Consider the following 21211-nt stretch of genomic DNA (forward strand, 5'->3'; position numbering starts at 1 on the left):
ACATTGGAAAAGAATAATGTAAGTTAAAATATATTTAAAAAATATAGAGTAATATTGACACCTTAATGTGAAGAACATTGGAAAAGAACAATGTAAGTTAAAATATATTAAAAAAATATAGAGTAATGAGAAGAAAAAATTAATAAAAATAAAAATCAATGGAAAGATATAGATAAGGAATAAGAGATAAATAATTATCAACGTGGAGAAGCCACTAGAACCGATTTAACTGATTAGATAAGATAGAAAAGCAGCGCCTTTTAGCGCTTCAATGTGCCTTTAATGGAGTGATTACTTAAATTGTTAGAATAACCTTGCTGTGCTCATACGTTTATGTGTGGTTAATTTTAAAGTATTATTAAGGACGGATTGCACTTAATTTAATTTATTATCTGCTATGTGTATGCACACCGAATGTTATTGTTAGAGTTGTATGCTTCGTTGTCATGGTGCCTAATATTCTAGAAGGTTGTAGAATATACTAGTGCCTAGACTATTTTACATTCCAGAATGATCTAAGAGACCCAGGGCATTTGAGCGATAAACCTAGAATATTCCAGATAGATCTTTTTGCATTGATATTTATTTGTCCCCTCAGAGACCAGAGATTGAAATTATAATGTATTATGAATCGTATTATACACAGTACACTTTGTTATAGACGACTTGCATATCGTTTGCTACTTTGATGAACACAACAATGTCATTCCAACACTGGTGGAATGACCTCATTGATGAACACAATAAAGTCATTCCAACACTGGTATATATTTAGAGAGAGGCTTAACTGATTCCGGCATTTTCGTCATGCTTTGGGTTATTTGCTGCATTTTGATTCAGGAAATCCTCAGCTTCAAAGGGTGTATATGGACCTGACCTGCGGCCGTTGGTGCCCAAGAATGATAACAGCGCCGGATATGCTAGCCTTGGCTTGTAGCCGGCTTTGTACAGCTTTTGCATCACTTCTTTGTATGGTTGACGTCGGATGATGGCCTCTCTGCTCAAATCTTCGTAGATAAATATTGGTTTATCACCATACTTCAGCTTCCCACGTTGGTTGCGAGCATATTTGATGATGTCATCCCTTGTTGTAGTTTTCCGCAGAGTGACAATGATGACTCTCGGCCCGTTGATACTTTGCCCCTGGGAACCAATTCTGTAAACTTGTTCCACTTCTGGCACTTTGTTTGGATCGGAGTTTTCCAAAATCGTTGATAACTCTTTTGGAAAGTTGATGTCTTCGCAGTTCACTGCTTCATCAAGCCCCACAATGCGGATGTTATTCCGCCTGTGGTAACGATGGGTTTCTAGTTGCCTCTCCATCACTTTGTTTTTAAGCAATTTTATTTCCCTCCGATATTCATCTTTAGCTCTTTCCATCTCTTCTCCCATCTCTGTCAAGCTGCCTTCGTTCGCTTTGACTGCTTTTGTGTTTTCTGTCACCGAAATCTCCACTGTCGTGATTCGCACGGACAGCAAAGTGACTGCTCTCATAACCTCTTCGAATTTAGTATCGATGTGTTCAGCGTGTGCGACCAACTGTTCTTCTACGTGTGCTTTGAAAGCGATCATCTGTTCTTTTATCAGGGTAGTCAGAGAGTTGAAGTCGGGCTGTGCAACTGAACTGCTTGTGTCAGTTGATGTTGTTGGAGCAGTGAGGGATCCGATGGATGATTGTGCTATTATCTTCTCAAAATCGCCTGCTTTTTCCTTCACGGTACTTTTTTCTGATGTTCCTGCTATGTTGTCATCTGTTGTCTCCATCTCGGGGCCAGTTGTCCTTGGTCCCTGTGTATTCTCCTCTATATTCCCCGCGCCGGGGCTCACCAACGGATCTGCCACAGCGTCGCCTGTCATTGTCTTTGACCGAGTTTCAATCTGCGCCGTTAGCTTTGCCGTTTCTTGTTTATTTCCCGTCTTTTCCCTATCCCTAACCATGTTGTCTTTTGATATAGTTAGTAGAAGGCCTTATCAATACATACGATGTGGTCTAGTCTCTTTTGGTACTGTCCAAATAAGGTTTTTAAACGAAATTAACGATAACGGGAGCGGAGCTATAACCAATTGCGTGCGCTACATATTGCAGCTTAACCGGAAGAATACCTTGAAGACTCTAACAGGAGCACTCATTCAAGGGTACTACGACTATGCTTGCACCTCATGGTACCAAAGCACCTCAAAGGCACTAAAAACAAGATTACAAACATCACAAAACAAACTGGTCAGACTACTGCTTGACCTTACTCCTAAAACCCACCTCACCCCTGTCCACTTTGGCAACCTAGGATGGCTTAGAGTAGACGACAGAGTACAGCAACTTGCAATGGGCCTGGTCTACAAGATACACTACACCACTAAGATACCCATGTGCATGTCGAAATACTTCCCAAAGGTCAGTGAATACCACGACCACAACACCAGAGGGAGTTCCACAAATCATGTTCAACCCAGATAAAATAATTTAAAAAGTAAAAAAAATTAAAATAAAAAATAAACTTTTTTTTTAATAAAAGAAAATAGTCATAACTTAGAAATGAGATTGCATAGGTCTATGAATCGATATCGCGATTCTGTTTCGATTAATTGCCCAGCCCTACAGAGTGTACAGTAAGTTAGCTTGGTGATTATCATTGTGATGTAGGCTAAGCTGGCTAGCTACTGTTAGCATACAAGCACTGTAGCCTACTTACTTTTTCATCCACAACGTTTTTTCGGATCCAGATGCATAAGTCCACTTCTTCATCTTGCTCCGTTGCTGGTTTATACTTCCTAATGTTGGCGCAAAGTTTAATTTAGCCTGACTTGACTTGTTATAGCTGTACATCTTACTAACTACTAAACAACAACTTTCTCATAGTCTCAACTTTCACATAGTCAAAACGGGTCCAGCTGCATGTCCGGAGGCTAGGTTTAGCTCGGGCCAATCTCAAGTTTCTCAAGTTTCTTTATTAGTTGTCATACAGAAGTACAGAATACTTTTATACAAAATGCTTCTTTATGTTACATTTTGTATAAAAGTATTCTGTACTTCTGTATGACAACTAATAAAGAAACTTGAGAAACTTGAGAAACTTGAGATTGGCCCGAGCTAAACCTATCCTCCGGTCATGCAGCTGGGCCCGTTTTGACTTTGCAATTAGGGCTGGGCGATATGACGATATTATATAAATATCGGGTACAGTTCATTAACGATACACTTTTTTAACGTATCGTGGATATCGTGATGTTTTGCCCAAGAGGATTGTGTCACGTCAATCTGGTCCACCCCGTTCAAACTTTTGAACAACGCCGCTCCCACACACACACTACTGCATCAAAGTTAGTACTTATGATTAACAAAGGCATTCGTTTTGTGGCATTAACATTATATAGTTACACGTTATATAGTTACACATCAGCGTATTTACCCAAACATAGCAACGTCCGATGACGACATAGATAGCAAGCGTTACTGTTCATATCTCAGTCCGTGCCGAGTTGTGCGTGCCCATTCTGCGGTCTGTTAATAAAGTTTTCAATCAGACAGATGTATGGAAAGGCTTTTATTATAACATTTGTTGCAGTAAAATCATTATGCCTCGTTGTCATGCTGCGGTGCGCTAGTAATCACTCGTCGGCTGCGGTGAGCTGTTGTTGTTGTCGTTGTCGTTGAGCTGAGCTCTCGTTAAAAATCAATGGAGGGCATTCAGGAATGTAAAAAAAATAATAGCGCTTGCCGATTGGTGCTAAGAACAGCAGGGCGGGTACAAGCGGTGTGACGTAATTGGCAGACTCGACTGTCAATCAAAATTATTCTGTTGCCGGCTGAATGATTGAATGAATGAAAACGTTAGATTGCAGAATGGGTACAATACAGTACAGCTCAATACAACAACAGTGGACTGACTGGAGGATGAAGACCAGAAAAAGACTTTCGGCTTTTTTACATAAGGGTCCTCCATTTTCAATTCATCAAAACATTTAGAGACATACAAATATACAGTAGTTTCATAAAAATGCTAAAATCCTATTGATTGATTGATTGATTTAAAACTTTATTAACATATTGCAGAATGGGTACAGTACAGCTCAATACATACAATTGTTAAGGGGATGCAGACCAGAGAAAGACTTTCGTCTTGTTTACATCAGGGTCCCCCATTTTCAATTCATCATATTTCATATCTAAATCATATAATATCTCATTGCTAAATATATGCAATATATAATCTAATAATCCAATAATCTAAATCTAATATATAATATAAAAATGCATGGGTATTTTATTTTGTCTTTAATGTTAGCTTGCAAACTCAAATACTGTCTTGGTAAGCCTCATAATAAATTGTTTGGGGAAAAAAAGAAAAACATCGTGATGCGTATCGTGTATCGCCGAAAGGTCAGAAAATATCGTGATATCATATTTAGGCCATATCGCCCAGCCCTATTTGCAATGCAGCAATCTCTGATTGGATTTGCAAATTCTGCCAATCATATTCAACCTCCGTGTATTGGATGTCAAGGGCTGTCAATCAATCAACCCTCCATTCAATGGCAAGAGTTTAACTGCACAGACCGTGCTTAGATGAAGTTAATAGCCTATTTTGATTCGCTGTTATTTATTATTTTGGCCATTAAAAAAAAAAAAAATTCACTGGCATTTGTTTACAGAGGAAAACATTTATAATAAAAAAATAATAATAATAATAATTTAAAAAAAATATATATATATCGTTTTTATTTTATTTATATATATATATATATATATATATATATATATATATATATATATATATATATATATATATATATATATATATATATATATATATATATATATATATATAGGTATATGTAAATTAATAATAATTATGAATTATGAGTGAATTTGTGTTTCACGTGTTGTCATAGAGAAACCTCCACTGATACACATACACAGGCCCTGGTAACACACAGACACATAATACTGACCACTATACACATATACACACAGGCCCTGGAAACACACAGACACATAATACTGTAACGTTCGTGGTTTCCAACGTTATAAGACGACTCTCGAGGCAGGTTGGTAGTTCTCAGTGCAGGTCTTTATTCACAGTTCTCCATTACAGGTTGCAGTCTCAGACTCATTGCTACCATTTCCCATGCCCAGATAGAGTGCACGCTGGGTGCCCCACCCACGTATACCTCCCCAGGTCAGCCCGTGCACTCTCGACTCTGTCAACCCGCGGCTGGCACATCCACCAGCACCGGGATGGCGGAGTGTTGAGTGACAGCTCAACAGACCAACCCGACTCAAATCCCCAGGTCGCTACACTACCCCCTCCCTACTAAGTCTCTCGCCCCGAGAGATGAACCAAATTCACCCACAATCAACAAGATTAAACCCCCCAACAAAGCTAGGGCAGCAGCTAGCCACGCGACGCTTCCGGTGGCTATAGCCTAACCACCGGTTACGACGCCACGCTCCTGCCAGCCCGGAAGTGCTCTTATTGGTTACGGGCTGCAACCCTCTCAGTCAGGCCACAGGAGATGACAACCACCAATTACTTATACAAATACCTTGGTTCCAGGTTGCCCGCGTCCTTCTGTTCCAGGCCGACAGAGAGACGCCCTCCCACAACAGTCGCCTATCCACCGGTTACGATGCTAGGCGCAGCTAGCTACACGACGCTACCGGTGGCTACACCTAACCACCGGGCGACGCTATGCTAACTGCTAGCTCCACTCCAATACCCGCTAACCAGTACTCAGCCGCTGTGTCCTGGTGAAGAGGGAGCACTCCCTGCCTCACCGCTGGGTCTTGTTCCGGGGAAAGCACTCCGCTGCACGCGCCAGAGAGTTCCAAGCAACCGTGGCTCCGCATCCGGCAGAGAGCTCCATGTCCCCATGGCTCTGCACCATGCGGCAACGTCCCCCGGGTCCGGCCCTCCAGGTCATCGGCCAACCCCACTGCGGCGGCTCCCCGGGTCCCTCGGCGTCGCGTCTTCTCTGCCGGGCCTGCCCTCGTGCCATGGGCGCCGCCATGCCCGTTGACATCCTGGGTCACCTCCGACCTCCATCCGCCGGGAACCGGGCCCCCGTGGACCGGCAATGGCCCGCCTCGGCCGGCGTACAATGTCCGTGTCACCCGACCGCTCCTCACGTCTTCCTCCTCTCTCTTCCCAATGCTAACGGCGCCAGCTTCCATCTCTGCCATGCTAAACCTGATGCTAACTGTAAGCTAAGCTAGGCTCATTAGCCGCCGACGTGCTCTGTTGGTTACCGGCTGCAACCCTCTCTGTCAGGCCCCAGGAGACGACAACCACCAAATACTTTGGTTCCAGATTGCTCGCGTCCTCCTGTTCCCAGACCGACAGAGAGACGCCCTCCCACAATAGACATAGTCTGGCTTCCCACTAGCTAGCGCTAGCCAAGTTAGCTTACGTTAGCTCCCGTTAGCCCTCACTAGCCCACGTTAGCTCATTCTCCACAGACACTTTTAATGTCCATACTTCACCTCAAATCCCACTTCAGACACCAATGTAACGTTCGTGGTTTCCAACGTTATAAGACAACTCTCGAGGCAGGTTGGTAGTTCTCAGTGCAGGTCTTTATTCACAGTTCTCCATTACAGGTTGCGGTATCAGACTCATTGCTACCATTTCCCATGCCCAGAGAGAGTGCACACTGGGTGCCCCACCCACTTATACCTCCCCAGGTCAGCCCGTGCACTCTCGACTCTGTCAACCCGCGGCTGACACGTCCACCAGCGCCGGGATGGCGCAGTGTTGAGTGACAGCTCAACAGACCAACCCGACTCAAATCCCCAGGTCGCTACAATACTGACCACTATAACAGGCCCTGGTAACACACAGACACATAATACTGACCACTATACACAAACACAGGGCCTGGAAACACACAGACACATAATACTGACCACTATAACACAGGGCCTGGAAACACACAGACACATAATACTGACCACTATACACAAACACAGGGCCTGTGTTTATTTGTGTTTTTTTTATTTTTTTTGTATTGTATTTTATTGCGTTATTTCGGATAGGCCTGGCAGAGAGGAAAGTTGGGAGGAAGACATGCAGCAAAAGTCTCTGGGTCCGGGCGTCGAACCCGGGACGGCTGCGTTGCACTGCAGAGCAGTTACGTGGTGATTATTACATAGTGACACACATAGTACAAGGACAAGAGAATCCAGAGCGGGAAATTGACTTTTTCATCCACTGGCCACAGTTGCTGGTTGAATTGTAGATTCACTAAAAATGTTCATGACAATTTCCCTATTCCAAAACACACAGTCCCCCACACATATGCATTTCATCAGAGATCGGAGCACAGGGTTGCCCGCAGTGCACCGCCCCTGGAGCAGTTTTTGGGGTTCAGTGCCTTTCCCAAGGGAACTTAGGCAGGATGATGGGCACTGTATAGGTGTAATACCAGCCACTCTACAGTCACCAGCTCACAGCTGGAATACACATATACACATGTCTCCCTCCCTCTCTCTCTCTTACTATAGTACAAACAATACACATGCAGACAAACTATCTCTCCCTCTCTCTCTCTGTCTCTCTCACTCAGTGTTGCGTTGTTATTATGGGCTGAGCCGCCACGCAGGATAATGACGCCGCGCGCACGCGCGCGCGCACACGCACGCGCGGCCCCGCGCGCACACGCATATGTTCCCTCGCGCACAATAATACACTTTGTTTGTATAGCCTTTCATACAGAAACTGCAGCTCAAAGTGCTTCACAACAGAATTAAGACAGGCATAAAATGAGCACATAAAGTGCAGACATATAAAATCAGTTTTTCACATTAGGATCTAACATCCCAACAGGCAACCTTGTTTATGGTTTGATTCAGTTTTAATATAAATAATAAAAATAAAGAGAAGATTAATTAATTATCTACTCAGTCCCGAAGTTTGTGATGTAGATATGGAATGTCCCGGGTTGCTGCTGTTTGCAGAGTGTGTTGTTGTCCGGGGGTGAGTGGTGGTGGGTGGGGGGTTGAATCAAAACAGTTGTCAATTCGGAATTGACGGCTGTTTTGATTTGGCCCTTCGTTCGCCGTCGTTCACCTTTGGACGGCGGTGCACTCTGTGGGCAGCGGCAACTTGGGACGTTCCATATTTACATCACAAAGAGTCCCAGACTGGTTGAAGACACCAGCCTATAGCGGCTATTGTTATGATAATGCGAGGTAGCGCCGGGGCCCGGGACTCGGCAGGTAAACACGAGCCGAGCCGAGCGCAGCGCGTTCTCGCGAGCGCGTGCATGTGCGTGCACGCGCTTCTGCTCAAATCTTTAATACTCAGTGAGGTACCACTGAGTGGTACCCCGTGCCATGAACAACGCATGCCTGCTCTCACTATCCCACAAGTACAAACACACATCCACAGCTGTCTCACTATCTACACACACTATCTTCCCCTCTTGCTCTCTCTCTCTATCTACACAAAGCCTTCAACTTGTACACACACACACACACACACACACACACACACACACACACACACACACACACACACACACACACACACACGCACACACACACACACACACACACACACTAAGGCTGAGCCCGAATGTTCGAACGTTCGTTCGTTACGCTGACATTCGGACTTTAATTAATAGGTTCGAACGTTCGGTGAAAAAAAAAATAAAGGATGCGCACGGGGTTGAGGTGATGTGAATGCGAGGCGCTCGGCTCAACCAGTATGGTCTGCCGGGCTGCAGCGGGATACTATTTCTCAACCAGAGCTCTATTTTGATTGACAGGCGATTCTGCCAATTACGTCACACCGCTTGCACCCGCCTCTGCTGTTACCACCAATCGGCAAGCCTCAACAGACTTACCGTAGCTACCGGGGAGCCGTAGTTAGCTCCCCGCCGAGGACGTAATCGGTAACAAGGTTTCCGTAGGTGAACCTGCAGACGGATCATTTAATGAATACCATTCCTTTTTCGGCCACGGAGCGCGAGCTTCATGGCGGGCGGTGGTTGCGTTGGAAACAACAGCAGGCGCACGGTGGACAGACCCGTCCACCGTCTACCTCGGAACGGTGGTAGGGCGGACGGGCGGCAGGCGTGTTGGGAGCCCGGCCGTTCTGAGGTAGACGGTGGACGGGTCTGTTGAGCCGAGGCGTGCGCCTCTCCGCCCGGCTCCCCTCCCCGTCGACCAAGAGTGAATACCTGTTATTGAACGTGTAACACTAACTATATAACGTGAATGCCACAAAACGAATGCATTTGTTTATCTAGCCCCTTACGTGACTGCAAGGGCTATTGTTTATCATACTTTGATTCAGTAGCTTGTTTATTTTCTTTGTTTAATTACATGTTTACATGAACAGCCACCACTGTAAACAACATGTTTTTCACCAATAGACTATGCAATGCCGCCCTCCGTAGGATCTATAATAATACAATAAAAAAAAATTTATTATTAAAAATTTTTTTTAAAAAAATTATTAAAAAAAAAATTTAAAAAAAAATTAAAAAAACGAACGTTCGAACGTTCGTTCGATAAACCCTGGCGAACGTTCGAACCCTAAAAACAGGGTTCGGGCTCAGCCTTAACACACACAAACACACACACACACACACACACACACACACACACACACACACACACAGAGAGAGAGATAGACACATAGCCTTCACTCATATCTCTCTGTCATTCCCAATCATATTTATCTATATAAATGGTGAATGGTGCATTTATATAGCAGCTTTTATCCAAAGCGCTTTACAATTTTGTTACTCACATTCACCCATTCAGTCACACACTGACGGCGGAGGCAACCATGCAAGGTGCCAACCTGCTCATCGGGAGCAGTTAGAGGTTGCTCAAGGACATTTCGGAATCGAACTGGGAGCCTTCTGATTACCAGACGACTGCTCTACCTCCTGAGCCACTGTCGCCCTCTCTGTACATCATATCTATAATTCATATTACGTACGTCAATGATCTCCACTTGTTTTATCTACTCTCCTGTATAAATATACGCTGTTAGCTCATCATTCTACTCTAGCATTGTTTTGTTGTACCCTGTATCTCTCTGTGCTGCGCAACATGTGCCTTCATTCAATTCCATCTTCAACCAAAGACTCTGCTGGTCCTTGTAAACTGCTGACTCTGTGACATCGGTCAGTCAGGGACCTTTCCTCTTGTAGGTTGGCCCTGGTCTGCCCAGCAAAAAAAATAGTCTGGTTGTCTTCTAGAATAGACAGAACTTCTCAGCCACAGAAGAATGTACCAGCACATGGCTGGTGGTAGTACTGTATATCCCATAGAAAGGATCCCACGTACAATGCTAAGTAGTGCAAGTCATACAAAAGAGTGTTAAACATAACAGAAAATGAGAGAGGGGGAGGGGGGATACAAAGTCAAGGGTCCTAACACATGCTGCCCATCTCCTATGAACTATGAACTTGAACAATCTACACCTACCTGTCTCCTGGGGCAGTTTTCAGTGACCTGTAGAAACCGTTTGAAGCAGTGGTCCACAGACCTCCAGCGCACATATGGTTAAATACACATAGTAGCCCCTGAGCAGGGCCGCCTGGGAGAAATACGAGGCCCTGTGCGAATTTTAAACGCGAGCCCCCCCCCCCCCCCCGCCCCCCCCCCCCCCCCCCCCCCCGTCATACAAAAAAAAGTCATACAGTCAACATATTCTTAAATAATAGCGCTGCCCGAGGCTAGGCATGATACAGTCAACATATAGCAAGAGAGAGAGCGAGAGAGAGCTCCCGTTCTACAGTCAATATACAGTGTTATCGCTGCACAGACCCGGCAATGCCCCTGACCCTCCACCAGAGCAAGGCCAAAGAGAGAGAGAGAGAGAGAGAGAGACACATTGGAAAGAAACAACCCAAAACCAGAGCAAATTGAAATGCTATTTGGCCCTAAACAGAGAGTACACAGTGGCAGAATACCTGAGCACTGTGACTGACCCAATACTAAGAAGATCCTTGACTAGGTACAGACTCAGCGAGCACAGCCTAGCCATCGAGAAAGGCCGCCATAGGCAGACCTGGCTCCCAAGCGAAGACAGACCCACTGCACACAAGATGAGGTGGAAACCGAGCTCCACTTCTTAACAACCTGCCCACTATACCAAGACATAACACCCAAAGAGACTTTGAAAACATCGACAATAACTCAAAACTCCCATACCTACTGGGAGAAATACAAGAATGTGAAATAAAGCCCATTTGAATTGAAGAGAGAGAGATAGATAGAGCATGTCTGTGTGTGTTAGAAAGAGAGAGATAGAGAGAGAGCATGTCTGTTTGTGTGTGTGTGTTAGAGAGAGAGCATGTATATGTGTGTTAGAAAGAGAGAGAAATATAGAGAGAGAGAGCATGTCATTTTGTGTGTTAGAGAGAGATATAGAGCATGTCTGTGTGTGTTAGAAGAGAGAGAGAGAGAGAGAGAGAGAGAGAGAGAGAGAGCATGTGTTTGTGTGTTAGAGAGAGAGAGCATGTCTGTGTGTGTGTGTGTTAGAGAGAGAGCATGTATGAGAGAGATAAGCAAAGATGAGCCCCTAAAGGATATTCAACTTTGAATGGAAGAACAAAACAGAAGGAAAAGATAACTTCACAAAGGCAACATGAATATACATAGATCCAAAAGGACAAAGATCAACACTTAAATCCAAAGAGAAGAGGGTCTATACCAGAGAAAACAAAGTAGCAAGGAGCCAATGGCCGACATCAGCTAAATAGGCTAACTGCAAATAGAGTAGCCAGGTACTGACACCAGGCCACACACCGTTAGCTACTACAACAGCTAGCCGGCCCATTTGGCTCAATATAACGTTAGCTAGCCGGCCCGCTTTGGCTCAATATAACATTAGCTACAACAGCTAGCCGGCCCGTTTGGCTCCCGAGAGAGAGAGAGAGAGAGAGATATCCACGGCGGGAATAGAATAGAGTGCATTAAAAACTCACCAAACGTCCAAGAGGATGGAGACAACCGCGTGGAGTTGACGAAGTTCATCTGCCGAATGACCGTCCTCTTCATCTTGGCATAACAATGCTGCACGCGCTCTCTCTAGGTTAGCTAACGCTAGTTAGCCTTTAGCTAAGCTAGCTACTAGCCGACATCATCATGGCTATCCCGACTGAACCACACGTTAGGACTCGATATTATAACGTAGCTAAAGCTAAGTAGCTGTCCCTGCCTTTAGCTAAGCCGACATGGCTAGCCTGACTGAACTGTCTAACATGCAACAACTTTCATCTTCAGTCCATCTGCCGAATGACCGTCCTCTTCCTCTTGGCTGGCATAACTAAGCATAACCTCCAAAGCTGCACGCACGAAATAGTCAAACGCAGCTGACGCACGCCGGCGTACACATGATGTAACCCCTCCCTTCGTTGAAACCAATAGTATGTCTGCTGCAGAGCCCCAGAGCTCCAATAGTGAGTATGTCTGCTGCAGAGCCGCAGAGCCAGGAACAAGTCACACACATTCTACAAACGTGTCTAATGTGAAATATATAAGCATATAAGCAAAACTAGATTTTAGGTCTGTGATGAAAAAGGGCCTCGCGGGAAGGGGGGCCTCGCAAAAAATAAAAAATAAAAAAAATTATAAAAAAAATAATAAATAATTTTTTTTTTTTTTTTTGTGTGCAAGGCCCCCCTTCCGGCGAGGCCCTGTGCGACCACACTGCTCGCACATCCCCTGAAGCGGCCCTGCCCCTGAGACATAAATACACATAGTAGCCCGAGACATAAATACACATAGTAGCCCCTGAGACATACATACACATAGTAGCCCCTGAGACATAAATACACATAGTAGCCCCTGAGACATAAATACATAGTAGCTCCTGAGTCATAAATACATAGTAGCTCGTGAGACATAAATACACATAGTAGCCCCTGAGACATAAATACACATAGTAGCCCCTGAGACATAAATACACATAGTAGCCCCTGAGACATAAATACACATAGTAGTCCCTGAGACATAAATACACATAGTAGCTCCTGAGACATAAATACACATAGTAGCCCCTGAGACATAAATACACATAGTAGCTCCTGAAACATAAATACACATAGTAGCCCCTGAGACATAAATACACATAGTAGCTCCTGAGACATAAATACACATAATAGCCCCTGAGACATAAATACACATAGTAGCCCCTGAGACATAAATACACATAGTAGCCCCTGAGACATAAATACACATAGTAGCCCCTGAGACATAAATACACATAGTAGCCCCTGAGACATAAATACACATAGTAGCCCCTGAGACATAAATACACATAGTAGCCCGAGACATAAATACACATAGTAGCCCCTGAGACATAAATACACATAGTAGCCCCTGAGACATAAATACACATAGTAGCCCCTGAGACTGAAATACACATAGTAGCCCCTGAGACATAAATACACATAGTAGCTCCTGAGACATAAATACACATAGTAGCCCCTGAGACATAAATACACAGGGACCTCAAGTCACTCAAATTGACATGTCAACAGTATCATATTCCAGGGGGGTAGCGCAGCGGACTAAGCGCCTGTAACTGTCTAACTGCATATATAACTGTTTCCACTAGAGGGTGCTCTAGGCGGAGCCACTCAGGAACACCACCAGGTGGCGAGTATAAATAGAGATGTCTCCTCCCATTCTTTCTCTTCCCCCACCTACCTCTCACGAGAAGGACTCATGTGTTACTGATCTGCCATGTGAATAAATAAACCACGCCAGTTAAGGCTCAAGATAGAAACCATGCCTCTTGACCACATTATTGTCGTTCTATAGCCTGATTCTGTCAACAGGTTATGGGCCCAGATCACGCCGGGGGGCGAAATAATAAGGGTAGCAAGTTTAGCTAAAGTATAGGCTAGGTTAGCACCGGGAGTACCGCATGGCTAGACGCTAGGCCAACAGGAGCTAAAACTACACCCACCATCAAAGAGCAACATGAAAGCCAAGAAGTCTCACAGGAGGGTCAAGAAGGTAGCAGCCGGGAGTCACTGGAAGGTAGCAGCCAAGAGCCCCGAGGAGGCGGCACCGGGGGAGACGGAGCATGCTGAGCACAACGGAGGCGAGGGGGAGAACCCCGCCTTAGAAAGCGTGGCGTCTGCTGAACACAACGGAGGCGAGGGGGAGAACCCCGTCTTAGAACGCGTGGCGACCAGAGGGAGGAACAAATGGCCCTTATTCAATGGAAAAGCAGAGGACTACGAGCTCTGGGAAGAACGCATGCTATGCTATGGCTTGTCGTACAGAACTTGTAAGTCGCCTTGGATAAAAGCGTCAGCTAAATGACTAAATGTAAATGTAAATGTAAATGCATGCACGGTGCGGGACTGAAGGAGACGATCCTGGCAGCCCCCATGGGAGACCTGACGGTGGAAGAGCAAGCCCTGGACGACCAGCGTAACGCAGACGCATACTGTGAGTTAGCGCCACTGCTCGACGACACCAGCTTGGGGCTGATATTCCACGACACTAAAGACAAAGGCCGAGAAAGCCTGGAGGTATTGAAAGAGCATTACATCGGACGAGGAAGACCCCGAGTCATGGCCCTCAACATAGCACTGATGGCCCTGAGGAAGGGGCACACCGAGACCGTGACCGAATACGTCAACAGAGCGGAGCAAATCACAACGCCATTGAGGAGTGCCGGAGAAGCACCAAGCAATGGGCTAATGATGGCGATGATGATGAGAGGACTACCGGAGCTGTACAAACCGTTCACACTCCTGGTAACACACGGTTCAGCGGATATGCCGCTGAGACAGTTCAAGGGCAAGCTAAGAAACTTCGAGGCCTCAGAAGATACCCACCCAGCTGCCGGGGAGACGGGAGAGAGGGTGTTGAAGGCCCGAGCGACGCCAACGGAAAAGACCAGGCCCACGACGGAGCTGGCGTGTTGGCGATGCGGAGAGAAAGGCCATCGGAGAAGTAACTGCATGAGGACTGTCTGGTGTGGCTTCTGCAGATCCACGCAGCACGCAGGCAGAGCGTGCATGATGGACAAGATGGCGGCGATGGTCTGCGTGAGACGGATCGAGGCGACGACTGGAGAGCAGCGGAACGAGAAGGCTTCATCCCCAGGGCGCAGACAGCGTACGTCACCAGGCCAATGCAGCTGCAACAGGCCCAAAGGAAGGGACTTATCATGGACACAGGTGCGTCGTCCCACGTCATCAACGACAGGAGTCGGTTCAAGAGCTTTGACAGAACTTTCAGCCCGGAGAGACACAGCATGCATGGAGCTGGCAGACGGAAAGCGCACCTAAGAGAGAGGAGACGCACAGGTATGTGTAAAGTAACCGTCAGCCACGATATTCAGACATGGCATGAGATTTTGGGTCATTGTAATTACGAGGATTTACTGAAACTGCAAGCAGTGACAGAGGCCATGCACATTGAAGGTGAAAAGCGTAGACCTGATAAAGAATGTGTCGACGAAGGAACATTTATGCACATGTATTGGGACTGCCCACCAGTTAAGGCATTCTGGAAAGATGTGACCCATCAATTATCAAAACTCGTATCTTGGAATATACCAGTACACCCCTCTGTATTACTATTGAATGATGTTTTTGAGTTTGCAGTAAATCCACAGCTAAAGAGATTGGTTTTATCGGGTATCACAGTAGCTAAAAAACTGATCGCATCACGCTGGTTTCAACCGGAAAAAATGTGCCGGAAGGTTTGGTTTCTTACATATCTCGATGTGATTTATCAAGAAATATCTACAGCAAGAATTCTGGGTCTCAACGAATCCAAAATGTCAATGTGGTTAGAAGTGGTGGAGAGAATAAAAGCTAGCTTATAATGGTGGTGTCTGGTTAGGAGTGAGGGATAATGGAGGTACTATCCAAGGAGGGGTCCGGGAGGGGGGGGGTTCGAGCTGGAGCATATGTGTGTAGGGTTTTAGATAATAGGTATTAGGAGTATATCCTGTATAAGACATTGGTACAATTGGTAATTTCGTTGGATATACACTGTATACGGTAAAATATTATTATATACTTTTTTTTGTTTTCTGTTACTGTACTTGCATGTCATTTTAGCCACCTTAATTGTTAGTTTCATTATGCATTGTGTGTTGAGTACTGACTTTTAACAATTTTGTTTTGCAATAATAAAAAAAATAAATAAATAAAAAAAATGTGTCGTGTGCATAAAGGGGACGTTTGCTCAATCGAGAAACAGAAATCCCAGAGAAAAAGTAAAGGTGCCCCTTGCGTTGGTTAACACAGATCTTGCCGGTCCAGTAAGAAACCAGTAAGCCATAGAAGGCTTTAGATATGTACAGTATTTTACAGACGTGTGCACAGGGGCAGTCTTTGTTTACTTTCTTAAAGCAAAGAGTGACACACTCTAGACCACGGAAAAATTCCTGGCGGACATAGCCCCTTATGGTAACGTGAGATGTTTGAGGTCCGACAACAGGACCGAATTCACAAACAGAGAGTTCCAATCACTGTTGAGGAGGAACAGGATAAGACACGAGACGTCATGTCCATATTCCCCACACCAGAACGGAGTGGCAGAGAGGGAATGGCGCACTCTTTTCGAGATGGCTAGGTGTAAGCTAGTAGATAGTAACTTACCTAAGAGCCTATGGCACTATGCGGTGCAAGAAGCCGCTTACACCAGAAACAGGTGCTTTAATAAGCACACAGGCACCACCCCGTATACAGCACTGACAGGAAAGAAGTGTAATCTAGCCAGAATGCACCGATTTGGATTAGTGTGTTATACGTACCTGCAGGACAGAGGAAAGCTCGAGTCCAGATGTGAAAAAGGACTCTTTGTAGGGCATGACAAGGGAAGCCCCGCTGTCCTGGTTTATTATCCCGGTAAAGGGGGAGTGCAGAAACACAGGCTAGTCAAGTTTGTCACAAAGACAACATGTGAGGGCGAGACACAGACAGAGGAGCCAGAGCTGGACTCCAGAGTAAGGTGTGTAGAAACAGAGACACATCAGCCCAGTGTACTTAACACGGTTGTGCCGGCAGACAGTCAGCCACCCCCAGAGGGCCATGACGAGGAGCACCAGAGGGTGACGTCACGTGCCTCATGCAGTGGGAGGTATCCCTCAAGGGAACACAGACCCCCAAAGTATCTGACAGACTATGCTCGGAAAGGGAGTGACGAGGAGGACAGTACACCCACCACCGTTGATTACTGCTACAGGGTAGTTAGTGGGGTACCTCAGACCTTTAAAGAGGCCATAGTGTCCCCTGAATCAAGTAAATGGGAGAGAGCAATGGATGAGGAGATGAGGTCCCTAGAGGACAACCACACCTTCACGCTAACCAAGTTACCAGAAGGCAGACAGACAGTGGGAGGAAAATGGGTGTATTCAATCAAGGAGGGTATTGAAGGCCACGATAAGTACAAAGCGAGATTTGTAGCTAAGGGTTACAGTCAGAGGGAGGGGATAGACTACGGTGAAACATTCTCCCCCACAGCCAATCTGACCAGTATAAGGGTAGTGGTGCAGAAAGCAGCTGAGGACAATTTAATTCTACATCAGGTGGACGTGAAAACAGCCTATCTGCACGCACCAATAGATAGGGAGATATACATGGAACAACCTGAGGGTTACGAAAAGAAAGGGGAGAAGTTAGTGTGTAAGCTGGAAAAATCCATTTACGGCCTGAAAGTTTGGGCGAAATTGGAACGAGATGCTTCATACATGCCTTATTGAAGATCACTTCCTACAGAACCCAGTAGACCCCTGTGTTTACTCGAGGGAGTCAGTGGAGTCAGGAAAAATGATCATCGTCATTTGGGTGGATGATTTGATCATAGCAGCAGACAACACCAGAAGCCTAGCACAGGTGAAAGAGATGCTCTCCACCAGATTCAAAATGAAAGACCTTGGGAGGTTAAAGCATTTTCTAGGTATGGACTTTGAACAGTCTGCCAATTGTGTAAAAATATCCCAGAAGAGATATGTGGAAAAGATCCTGAAACGTTTCGACATGCAAGAATGTAGATCAAGGGAAACACCATGTGATCAAAAACTAGACTATCAGGAGGATGCTCAGAAACTGACAGATGTAAAAATGTATAGAGAAGCTGTGGGTAGCCTAATTTATTTAACAACATGTACCCGCCCTGACCTATGTTTTGTAGTGAGCAAACTGTCACAGCATTTCGCTGACCCCACAGAGGAGCATTGGATCACAGCAAAACATGTTTTTCGTTATTTTAAAGGTACCGCAGACAGACAACTGTGTTTCAGAAAGAGCAGCGAGGGTCTAGGACTTAAAGCCTACAGTGATGCAGACTGGGCAGCTGACACCACAGATAGAAGGAGTACCACCGGATATTGTGTGCGTTTGAACGCAGACAGCTCACTGGTTTCGTGGAAAACAAAGAAGCAGCCTACCGTGGCTTTATCAACTTGTGAAGCCGAATATATGGCTCTAGCTATGACCATACAGGAGTGTATTTATCTGGAACAACTGCTCGAAGGGATGGATACCTATGTATATAAGAAGACTGTTGTTTACGAGGACAACCAGGGAACCATTGTGATTGCTAGAAACCCTGTGTGCCGAGTCAGAGATGTAAACATGTCGATATAAAATATCATTTCATCAGATCTGTCATCAGAGAAGAAAGGATGACACTGATGTATTGTCCAACGGACGACATGGTAGCAGACGCTATGACGAAACCTGCTTCCAAATTGAAATTGAAGAGGTTTGCAGAGGCCATGTTTGGTGTGTAGATATTGACTGCCATATTCTTTTGATGTTTTGGATTATATTATTTCCTTTGTAAAATGTTTAAAAAAAAAAAAAAAAAAGTATCCAGTATGCTAATACAAACCTAAGTGGGAGTGTTGAAGTCAGAGGTTCTGTGTAGGATTGTTAGTAACGGTCTAACTGCATATATAACTGTTCCCACTAGTAACTGTCTAACTGCATATATAACTGTTTCCACTAGAGGGCGCTCTAGGCGGAGCCACTCAAGAACACCACCAGGTGGTGAGTATAAATAGAGATGTCTCCTCCCATACTTTCTCTTCCCCCACCTACCTCTCACGAGAAGGACTAATGTGTTACTGCTCTGCCATGTGAATAAATAAACCATGCCAGTTAAGGCTCAAGATAGAAACCATGCCTCTTGACCACATTATTGTCGCCCTATAGCCTGATTCTGTCAACAAGGATGTTCCTATGTATCCACAAATGCAACCATGCTGAGACAACTCCTTGGTCCCAGCTGGTGAATATCATAAATCCAACCATTCCCATTTGAATATCAGCATTCCCAATGAAGTAGAATTGTGTATGAGCTTCTAAGAACGGATCCAGAGATAATCACTGTTTTTTTTTTTTTTTTTTTATCTTTTTATTGATTTTCACCATGGTCCATACAAACAATATCTTGACTTCGCCTTCACTGTTTCTAAGCTTAGAAACGTCACTGTGGTTAAAAGACAAACTTGTCTGAAATCAGCACAATTTTTTTTTAAATAAAAGTAAACATACAAGCAGGGCCACCTCAGGGGGTGTGCGAGCAGTGCGGTCGCACAGGGCCTCGCGGGAAGGGGGGCCTTGCACAAAAAAAAAGGCCCTGTGAGGCCCCCCTTCCCGCGAGGCCCTTTTTCATCACAGACCTAAAATCTAGTTTTGCTTATATGCTTATATATTTCACATTAGACACGTTCCTGGCTCTGAGGCTCTGCAGGCAGCAGAATTGGTTTCAATGAGGGGAGGGGTTACAGCCAGGTAGCGTCTGTTGAGTTCATTGTGTGTGTCTGTGTGCATGCCGGGGGGGGGGGGGGGCGTGAACCGACTCATTGCCAGACGTGAGCGATTCGACTCACGCTCACGGCAATGAATCGGCTCTTATGAACGAGTCACTCATGACCGACCCATCACTAGCGTCTGACTATTTCGCGCGTGCAGCATTGGAGGTTATGCCAGCCAAGATGAAGAGGACATCGTTCGGCAGATGGACTGAAGATGAAAGTTGTTGCATGTTAGACAGTTCAGTCAGGCTAGCCATCCCGGCTAAAGACAGGGACAGCTAGTTAGCTTTAGCTACGTTAAGTGTGGTTCAGTCGGGATATAGCCATGATGATGTCGGCTAGTAGCTAGCTTAGCTAAAGGCTAACTAGCGTTAGCTAACCTAGAGACAGCGCGTGCAGCCAAGATGAAGAGGATGGTCGTTCGGCAGATGAACTTCGTCAACTCCACGTGGTTGTCTCCATCCTCTTGGACGTTTGGTGAGTTTTTAATGCACTCTATTCTATTCCCGCCGTGGATATCTCTCTCTCTCTCTCTTTCTCTGGAGCCAAACTGGCCGACTAGCTGTTGTAGTACTAGTAGCTAACGATGTGTGGCCTGGTGTCAGCACCTGTATTGCTTTTCTCACGTTGTACAGTTTTTCAGTGGTAGCCGCATAGCTTGCTTCTGCGTTAGCTAATGGTTAGCGATAGCCGGGTTGAGCTAACTGTTAGCCAGTTAGCTGTTTAGCTACGACGTTAGCTGCCGGCTGCGCTCGGCTGGGAATGTTAGTTTGATGCTATCAGTTAGCCTAGAGTTAGCTGTTAGCTTGTGCTACGACCATTGACATTAGCCGTGAGAATAGCAGGGGGTTCTGGCACTCTGACTACGACATCATCTTTGACAGAAGATGTAGTCGGGCCTGCACCATGACAAGGCCCCGGCCATAGCTTCTTTTTGTCCCGCCAGCGAGAGGCCTTTCGTCAACGTGGAGACCTGTGTTGCGGCCTTTCGCCCTGCATTCCTTGGTGCAGGTAAGATGAATGAAAATGTCATGACATTACCCCACTCTTCCTTCCTTCCCCTCCCGAATGTTTTGTTAATAACGATGTTTTTTTCCAGGCAAAACATATGTTAATTCACAACATTTGGAGATACGACATGTGCTGTGTGTGAATTGTCTTGGTCGTTTGTGTAGCTTGGGTAGCGTTGGGCCGTTGGCCAAAGCTGTGTGTGGCCTGGTGTCAGTACCTGGCTAGCCTATTTAGCTGATGTCGGCCATTGGCTCCTTGCTGCTTTGTTTTCTCTGGTATAGACCCTCTTCTCTTTGGATTTAAGTGTTGATCTTTGTCCTTTTGGATCTATGTATATTCATGTTGCCTTTGTGAAGTTATCTTTTCCTTCTGTTTTGTTCTTCCATTAAAAGTTGAATATTCTTTAGGGGCTCATCTTTGCTTATCTCTCTCATACATGC

The sequence above is a fragment of the Notolepis coatsorum genome (assembly GCF_963971535.1).
Source record: "Notolepis coatsorum genome assembly, chromosome: 3".
Taxonomy (NCBI): Eukaryota; Metazoa; Chordata; class Actinopteri; order Aulopiformes; family Paralepididae; genus Notolepis; species Notolepis coatsorum.